At 42.9% G+C, this 8285-nt stretch overlaps 1 pseudogene; it reads right to left on the reverse strand.

The window, feature by feature from the left end:
* Positions 1 to 4567: 4567 nt before the first annotated feature.
* Positions 4568 to 6348, reverse strand: LOC146682286 (histone H1-like; annotated as a pseudogene).
* Positions 6349 to 8285: the final 1937 nt, after the last annotated feature.

Here is an 8285-nt window from a genome sequence, read left to right on the forward strand (position 1 = left end):
ATTCACTCTTCCCAGTCTGGTGCAGGTCTACAATACTTTTCCTGGTGTCCTTCGAAAGCTCTTTGGTCTTGGCCATGGCGGAGTTTGGAGTCTGACTGTTTGAGGCTGTGGACAGGTGTCTTTTATACAGATGATGAGTTCAAACAGGTGCCATTCATACAGGTAACGAGTGGGGGACAGAAAAGCGTCTTACAGAAGACGTTACAGGTCTGTGAGAGCCAGAGATTTTCCTTGTTTGAGGTGACCAAATACTTATTTTCCACCCTAATTTACGAATAAATTCTTTACAAATCCTACCATGTGGATTCATGGATTTTTTTTTCACATTCTGTCTCTCACAGTTGAAGTGTACCTCTGGTGCAAATTACTGACCTCTGTCATCATTTTAAGTGGGGGAACTTGCACAATCGGTGGCTGACTAAATACTTTTTTGCCCCACTGTATATATATAATGTTCTTCCTCTACACCCCCCAAATTTTTGCACATGTCGAGGAGCGTGTCAGGCTACATTTCACTGTGTGTTATACTTGTATAACTATGCATGTGACAAATAAAGAACCTTGAACCTTGAACCAATTGGCTGGAAAACTATACAGAAACATCTGTGCTGAATACGGCCTGGAAGTCCCAAGGTCAAATTGGGAGACTCCCACTGGGGTCGTGGAGAATGACCGAACTAAAATCTTGTGGGACTTCCAGATGTAGATGGACAAAATGGTGATGGCTTACTAACCAGACATAGTGGTGATGGAATAAAAGAAGAAGACAGCTGTGATAGACGTAGCATTTCCGAATGACAGCAACATCAGGAAGAAAGAAACTTGAGAAATACAGAAGTCTCAGAGAAGAGATCGAGAAGAATGGTGGGTGAAGGTTGATAGGTTTGTAGCATAAACCTATTCGCTGGAACGTTAAGACAATATAATTACACTGCAAGCAAGACGCAAGTAGGCAAACTTCTTCATGGTACTCGTGCACGGGAGAGAACCAGACAAACGCCGTTCCTTCGCTTGACCCCAGTAGCTCTCGTCCGTCCTCCCGTAACACTGTCCTTTTATTGAGGTTACATGAATATGCATAGGTTCATTAACATACGACGTCTACATACAAACAAAGAGTACCTTGCGTGTGTGTGTGTGTGTGTGTGTGTGTGTGTGTGTGTGTGTGTGTGTGTGTGTTGCTGATCAAAGGGTCAAACATCCTTGGTCAGGAAGAGGGTAGACTAGACCCCCCCCGGTGAGGAAGTCCAGCAGTTCATCTAAACAGAAAAGCACTTAGACTAGAACAGACGTAGCTACGTTAATCCTACCATAAAACAATTAAAACAAGATGCGACCTCTTCCCGTGCTCCCAGGATGTAGGTGTGCATTCTAGTGTGGAATGCACACCAAGCCTCTGTAGCCTGTTAAAGATCACACAACTTATCACTACACAATTGATTATACACCTCTAAGCATCTATGGTTAAATATTTCTAAGCATAAATAACAATCAACAATACAAACTCTAACATTCCCCCGTTTTTGACCTTTATGCTAGAAAGTTCCCAGTTATGCATACCTCATGTCTGACAGTTTCAATGCAAACATTTTTTTACTCAGCATATGTCAAATCACCCTAAATTATTGCAAAGATACACAGTTTAATAAATGTATTAGCAGTTGCCCCATTCATTGAGCTCATCTCATGGCAAACTGCATCTTACGAGCAACCAAAGAAATTGTTAATTTAATAGTGAAACTAAGAAAGTAACATTTTCAAAAACATCTCAGCTTGGTGATGCTTCCTCCGGGTGTGCAAATCACATGTCTCTCTGCAGAGTGGTTTGAGTTCTGCAGGGCGTCATGAATGTCTCTTCTAGTTGTTTCGTTGTCCATAGGACCAGAGTCCAAATGTATGTAGAATAAACATTCAAACATACCAGTTAGTTTTGTTGTTTGTCAACATGGGTCTCAGCTATTTCCAAAGCTGCAGACCTCTCAGCACTCTAGTTTTATGGCCTCCCATCACCTCACTTCAGGCCTTCATCCTGCGAGGGGGATATTTATGACTCCTTCATTGTCCACGCTCTGCAGAGAAACACCTCTGTGGAAAGGGTGCAGGGTTCAGTTGTCTTACTGCTGTTATGATCCCAGCAGCCTTCAGAGTGTCATCGTATGCACAATATAGTGGCACAGCATTAGGTGATGTTCATAGGAAACTGCTGTCATCACCACCATAGCTTCTGGTTCCTGTGCTTTCACAGAATCATGATGTCATCCCCGAACTCCTTCTGCGCTGTCGATGGAGCTTGGCACGCTCCCCTCATCCCACGAGTTTTCATGTTCCAACGCTGCTGAAGGTTTAAGGCAGAGCACGTCGTACACCTTAGTTGTCTTCCTCAGCGTCAATATTGAATCTTTCATTTTATTTAAAATCTCCTGGAAGCTCAGTAGCACAGCTCTCTGTGTGATGTCTGCTGTGCTGAAGATGATCTCTGATCCTCCTGAAGCCTCTCTCCTGGCCTCAGCTCCCATCTTGTGGACGATCCTCTCCTCTATTTTGCAGGCAGTTTCATGGTCCTTGCTGTGGCTCCAAGGTCTGATCTCATGATGGGCCCCAACCAGCTTGACCTTTGACCTCAACCACTGCCTGGCTGTCAGCTATGCCTGGAATGGTTCACGCTTCTCACTGGGCCTCTGAAGATTTCTCAGGAGATTACTGCTGCACCTGTATTTCCTTGCTAAGAAGAAAAACTTCTATTTGGAGAGCATGTCAACAATCATCAAACCACATTCTTTAGTTCAGTGAACTTCACTTATAGGCCATCAAAGCCTCATCTGAACATGGATGCACCACTTGCATAGGTTTAATACTTGTAAATAAATGGCTAATCACACAAATCACTGCAACAATAATAGTAAACATTGTTTAATGTTAATCCTTGCACTCCACCTCTTGACGCATGGACATTCCCATGCGTCAACTCACCAAACCTGGATCCCTGTCTTAAAGAAAAAGATTAGCTAGAACATGTCCCAGGCAACATCAGGGCACCTCCTCCGGAGTAGCTCCGTAACCCTGCAATAAAAGATGTTAGCGTGTGTTGCATATTAAGTTTGCTTAACACCTGGCTCTCCCAGGAGCCTGCATACACACCATCACGGCCAGGAAAGCAAAATCTGGAAGTGAAATCAAACTTCATACCTGTAAACAATTGTATCATAAGAGTAATAAGCATTCAACATCAGCAAGACAAGTGTCATGTGCAGGTTTTCTCAAATCAGTAACTACAACTATTACCCTAATTCACCTCAGACATGGATTATCCCATGTACTCTGTTAACATTAATGTAATCAGTGACTTCTCTTAAGCAAAGTCACTCCACTCATATATTATTATTATGGGTTCAAAAGTGGCCAGCAAATGAGCCCATAATAAACTATTCCATAATTACCATAATCTCTTATTTGTTTTACTCATGTCACTTGTCCGCTTCAGCTGAATCTTCTAAATGCAGTCTCAGAAAAACAAACATTAGCAATACACATTGACCATCCTGGTGGGCAGGCGTCGGCCATCCACATTCCAGAGGTGCCATAAAACACCATAAAGTTAACACTCGCTGTGGAAAAAGTAACACTGGTCTCATCACAGTATGTCTCAAACTATATTAATTTCTCCATCAACATATAGCCTGTAACTACAGTTTTCTTCACACATAAACCCAGAAATCATGTAGTAGAGAAACATTAGCCAGTATTCCTATAAATCACATGATCAAACACATGAAGAACCGTAATGCTATAAAAACGAAAATGCAAATGTTAGCGCTTGCGCAGGCGTATGCATACTTTGTCACAGTTATCTCTGTGAGCACACAAGCTAGTGAATGACACACACATAGTAAATTCACAGACACAGAAAATGGCATTTAAAATGTTAAATCATCACGCAACCTCGAGTGTTGCTGTCATCTTTCTGCTCCTGTAAAGGGAAGCACACACAGACTCATCTGCACCCCTGCCAGGCGGGGGTCAACTTCACACAGTCGTGTTACATCAGTAAAGTCTTGTCAGCTTTTGTCAGCTTTTACCAGTCAGTCAGTTTTGTTTTCCTTTCACTCACTCATTCATGCATTCATTCTTTCTTTCTTTGCTGATAGTGGAACCTATCGTCGCATTTAGTTTCCACTCTCAGCAAAATGACGTCATTTCAAAAAGAAAAAGAACTTTTAGATGGGATTACCTCGCTGAATCCTTTTTTTTTTTTTTTTTTTTTAGGCTGGGACACTTATAATAAGTGGTCTTCTCCAAAGCCCAAATTAATGTGGAGAAAACTCACTTGTCACAATTTTCTCGACGACGTGTAGCGCTTTTAATTCCCGACGTGCAGATCTGCTTAAAGAACAGAGATTATCAAACAAAACTTTCAGTGCACTGTGAAAGTATCAAAATAAAAAGGCCTTGTTAAGTCATGACACAAACTCCTCATCTCAGGAGGGTAAATCATACCATTAGCATGGTTTATCATACCATCATACTAATCGGCAGGCTCGACTTCACAACAGAAGAAGAAAAATCATCAGCTAGATTCACTCCAAATCAACCATCAGCTGCACAAAACAACATAACCTTAATGCCTTATTAGCTATGAGTTTAATCCCCAGGTCTGTGCTCTTCACTCATTTAGGTCACAGATCTATTTTATTCAATTTACCTTTTTCCTTCATCATAAAACATGTGACATGCTGTCATGCACTTCACAAAAGACGTTTGTTCTGACGTATTCAGAGTTGTGTATCTAAATACAGGAATCACTCGCACATCAAAGCAGGAAACTCAGTGTTTTAGAGTCTCTACTCAACACACAACAAACTCCAACACATCTCATTCACTCGTGCTAGAATTCAGTCACCTTTCATTAATCTAAAACCAATCAACTAATTTGCATATCAGCTATTAACCCACTAAGTTGACAGGACGACAGAAAAGCATGTTCAAAATAGTATCACAAAAGACAATTTCCCTCATACAGTAAATTACTTATGCTGCCTCAATCAAGCAGGAAGCTTCTCCCAATTTACCATTTTAACACTAAATTTATTGCCTGATCACTGATTTATCAAACCAGGATTTTTTTTTTTCCCACAAAAGTTAAATTGTTGTCCTGCAACTTGGAGAGTCAATTTTTTTCTTTAGGATAAATTCAGCATTTGATAACAAGTGTCTGCTAAATTGACACTATTGTAACACTGATGAAAGATAACAAGCTAATTTTCATTACATGTGTTTGTGTTATTAGGCAGGTCTAATGCATGTCTGTGGAGCTGCATCTCCAGCAGAGCATGTTCTTAAAGCTGCCTTTCCTACACATTTCTCTGCTATTATTTAATCATTTCTTAACTAATGTGCTATGAGTCTTCATGAGTCATTTTGTGTTTGGAATTGTTAGTAGGGTTAATGCATGTTCTGCTTGTGTGTGTGTGATTTTGTATATGTTTCTATTTTCGCAATGTTTCAGACTCCGTCTCAATTTTCCAACTTAAGCAGTCAGTTTTCTTTTCCCCAGGTTTGCTAACCCAAATTTTGATTTCCCACATTAAATAATTCCTATGTGTTCTCACCTAGTCTTCTCACTCTGTTGTCCTCTCCCACTTCAACAGTCCAACAGCCGGCAGTTCTCCTTCAGCTTTGTCCTGTGTCCCACTGTCTCTTCTTGCCATTTTACTCCACAGGTGGCAAATGTCAAACTCCAACTGTTCAGTTCTCCTCAAACGTTTTCTTCACATGCACAGTGAAGTCACAGCCACTCTCACTATTGTCCTCTGCCACTTCAATAGTCCAATAGCAGGCAGTTTCTCCTTCAGCTTTGTCCTGTCCCTCCTCTGATGCGGTTGACTTTGTGCTAGTGTCTGAAGTGCTGCCGCTGCCTTCTTGGGCGACTTCTTAGCAGCTGCTGCCGGTTTCTTGGCTTTGGCCGCGGCGGGCTTCTTGGCTTTGGTCTCAGTAACCCTGTTCATCTTGAAGGATCCGGAGGCCCCGGTGCCCTTGGTCTGCACCAGAGTGCCCTTCGCCACCAGACTCTTGATGGCGGTCTTGACACGGGCCTTGTTCTTGTCCACATCGTAGCCTCCGGCAGCCAGAGCCTTCTTGAGAGCGGCCACAGACAGGCCGTTGCGCTCCTTGGAAGTGGCCACGGCTTTCATAATCAGCTCGCCCACTCTGAGGCCGACCTTCTTGGGCTTGGAAGTCATCGTCTTCTTCTTCTTGGCCTGAACCTCGGCGCAGGGCGCAGGGCGTGTTTATGATGGAGCCTTTCCCACCACAGCGCTGGCACGTTGAACGCATCATGAAGGGTCCATTTCTTTCATGTGGCTTGCCCGAGTCACTCAGTCCTTTTTGAGCATTTCGACATGCTGCCGCCGCAGAACCTGGCCTCAGATCCAGCAAGCTTAGCGCGCTGATCTCCAAAAAAGTCCCGAAAGCCAGAAAGACGTCAAATAAGTGTCTCGTGCTGAGAACTCAAACAAAAACTCTTCTTCACGCCGCCATCTTGCTCGCCCTTCCGTGGAATTCATCCAATCAGACAGGAAGATGGGTTTGCTTTCTTCTTCTGCTGCTGTTTATCCACATTGCTGCTGCTTGTTGGGACTTTTTTGCTCAGGACTTGATGCTGTCTCTTTATCATGTTATTGCTTTGGAGCTGCATTCCTTGTCTTCAGGGAGGGGTGAGAGCTTGCTTGCTTGTGAGGTTGAGAGACACATACACATTGCGCTTTAAATAAGTCAGCCAGAAACTTGGCCTGCATGTTTCCAATGATGTTAAACTATAACTTTCTTCCGACTGCTGCATGTGGAAAATTGATTCAGGTCTGCTTTTCACCTGAAAGTGACAAACTAAAACATGTTCATTATTATCATCACTGTTTAATCAACACACATCTCTCTCTCTCTCTCTGTCTGTGTTTGTGTGAACAATCCTTTCTTAAAAGCAGAAAATGACATTGTAGTTGTTTTTCGGCTGATCAACACAAAACCTTTTTCCTATGATTATTTCTCTTCGTCTACAATGTAATTTGTCTCTTTTTCACTCTTTTTTTTTTTCTTCACAATAGCTGGTGGTCTGCAAAATCACCGCTCTCACTCACAATCAGAGGCAATCACTTTTGCACAGTGCACAAAAACACTGTGATGTCAGACACATTCACACTCACTTTGTCAGCTGCATAAATAAATCATATGGCTGGAGATATGTGCCATGGTGATCCATAGGCATGATCACACGTTTATTTAATTATTTCCAACCCAACAAAACAAATAAACAAAAACATGATGCTGATGCTATGAACACTCCACACACAAGAGTCAAGATTCAGGAAAACTGCTCATGGAAACGCTGCACACTCCAGTTATCACAGTTAACATAGTGCTGTTTCCCTCTCTTAGAGTAGTTCTCAGACAGCTCTCGATCTGATAATGTGTAGCCTGCTCATCAGCTCAGAAGAGAAAAAAAAAACTGCAACGCAACATCACACAGTAGTTGCTCTGCCCACAGCGGCAAAGTCTTACACTTTCATATTCAATTCAGCTTCTCCATCATGTACTTTTAGATGTTTCATACAGGGTTGAGCATATTAGTTGTTTTCACAGATGTGCTCTATATCTCAACAATGGCTCATAATAAGACGACAGTCTTCCACACAGGTCAAGTGCCTCTATGCACTTCATTAGTTTAAATATTTATCTATATCACTTCACCTCACATGTCATTGTACTGAATTTAAGCAACCACAAGCTTAATGTAGATTACTTTTAACAACTATCCACCTCAATTACGTCCATGGTCTGGCACACAGGCTGTTAACATTTTGTGTCAGGAAGGGGTGGGGGGAAAGCCACCCACCAGAGCACAGCTGCTGATGTGGGCTGGCCTTTTCCACACACTCCTGGTTGCTTAGGAAACCCATGATAACAACAACAGCTGCTGACGTCACACACCACGCGGTCTGCTCCGCACACACAACAACAACAACGAGACGACGACGAAAATGACAATAACACAAAATAGGCCTACTCCGGACTCACACCGGACCGCTCGGGACCCTAACCCAGCTGTGGGACGCTCACCCACTCGCGCGACAAAACCCAATGAAGGGACGCTCGGGACACACACCCAGGGCGATTTCAAAACCGGACACACACCGGACGCTTGGGACCCTTGGGCGATTTAACCAAAACTTCTTTTTCGGGACACAAACCCAGTTATCGCTCCACAAAGCAGCGAACTTCTCAACGCCTCACAC

This window comes from Copadichromis virginalis, linkage group LG23 (genome assembly GCF_057382275.1).
Source record: "Copadichromis virginalis isolate Kocher_CV1m ecotype Utaka linkage group LG23, C_Virginalis_male_GT1.1, whole genome shotgun sequence".
Classification (NCBI taxonomy): domain Eukaryota; kingdom Metazoa; phylum Chordata; class Actinopteri; order Cichliformes; family Cichlidae; genus Copadichromis; species Copadichromis virginalis.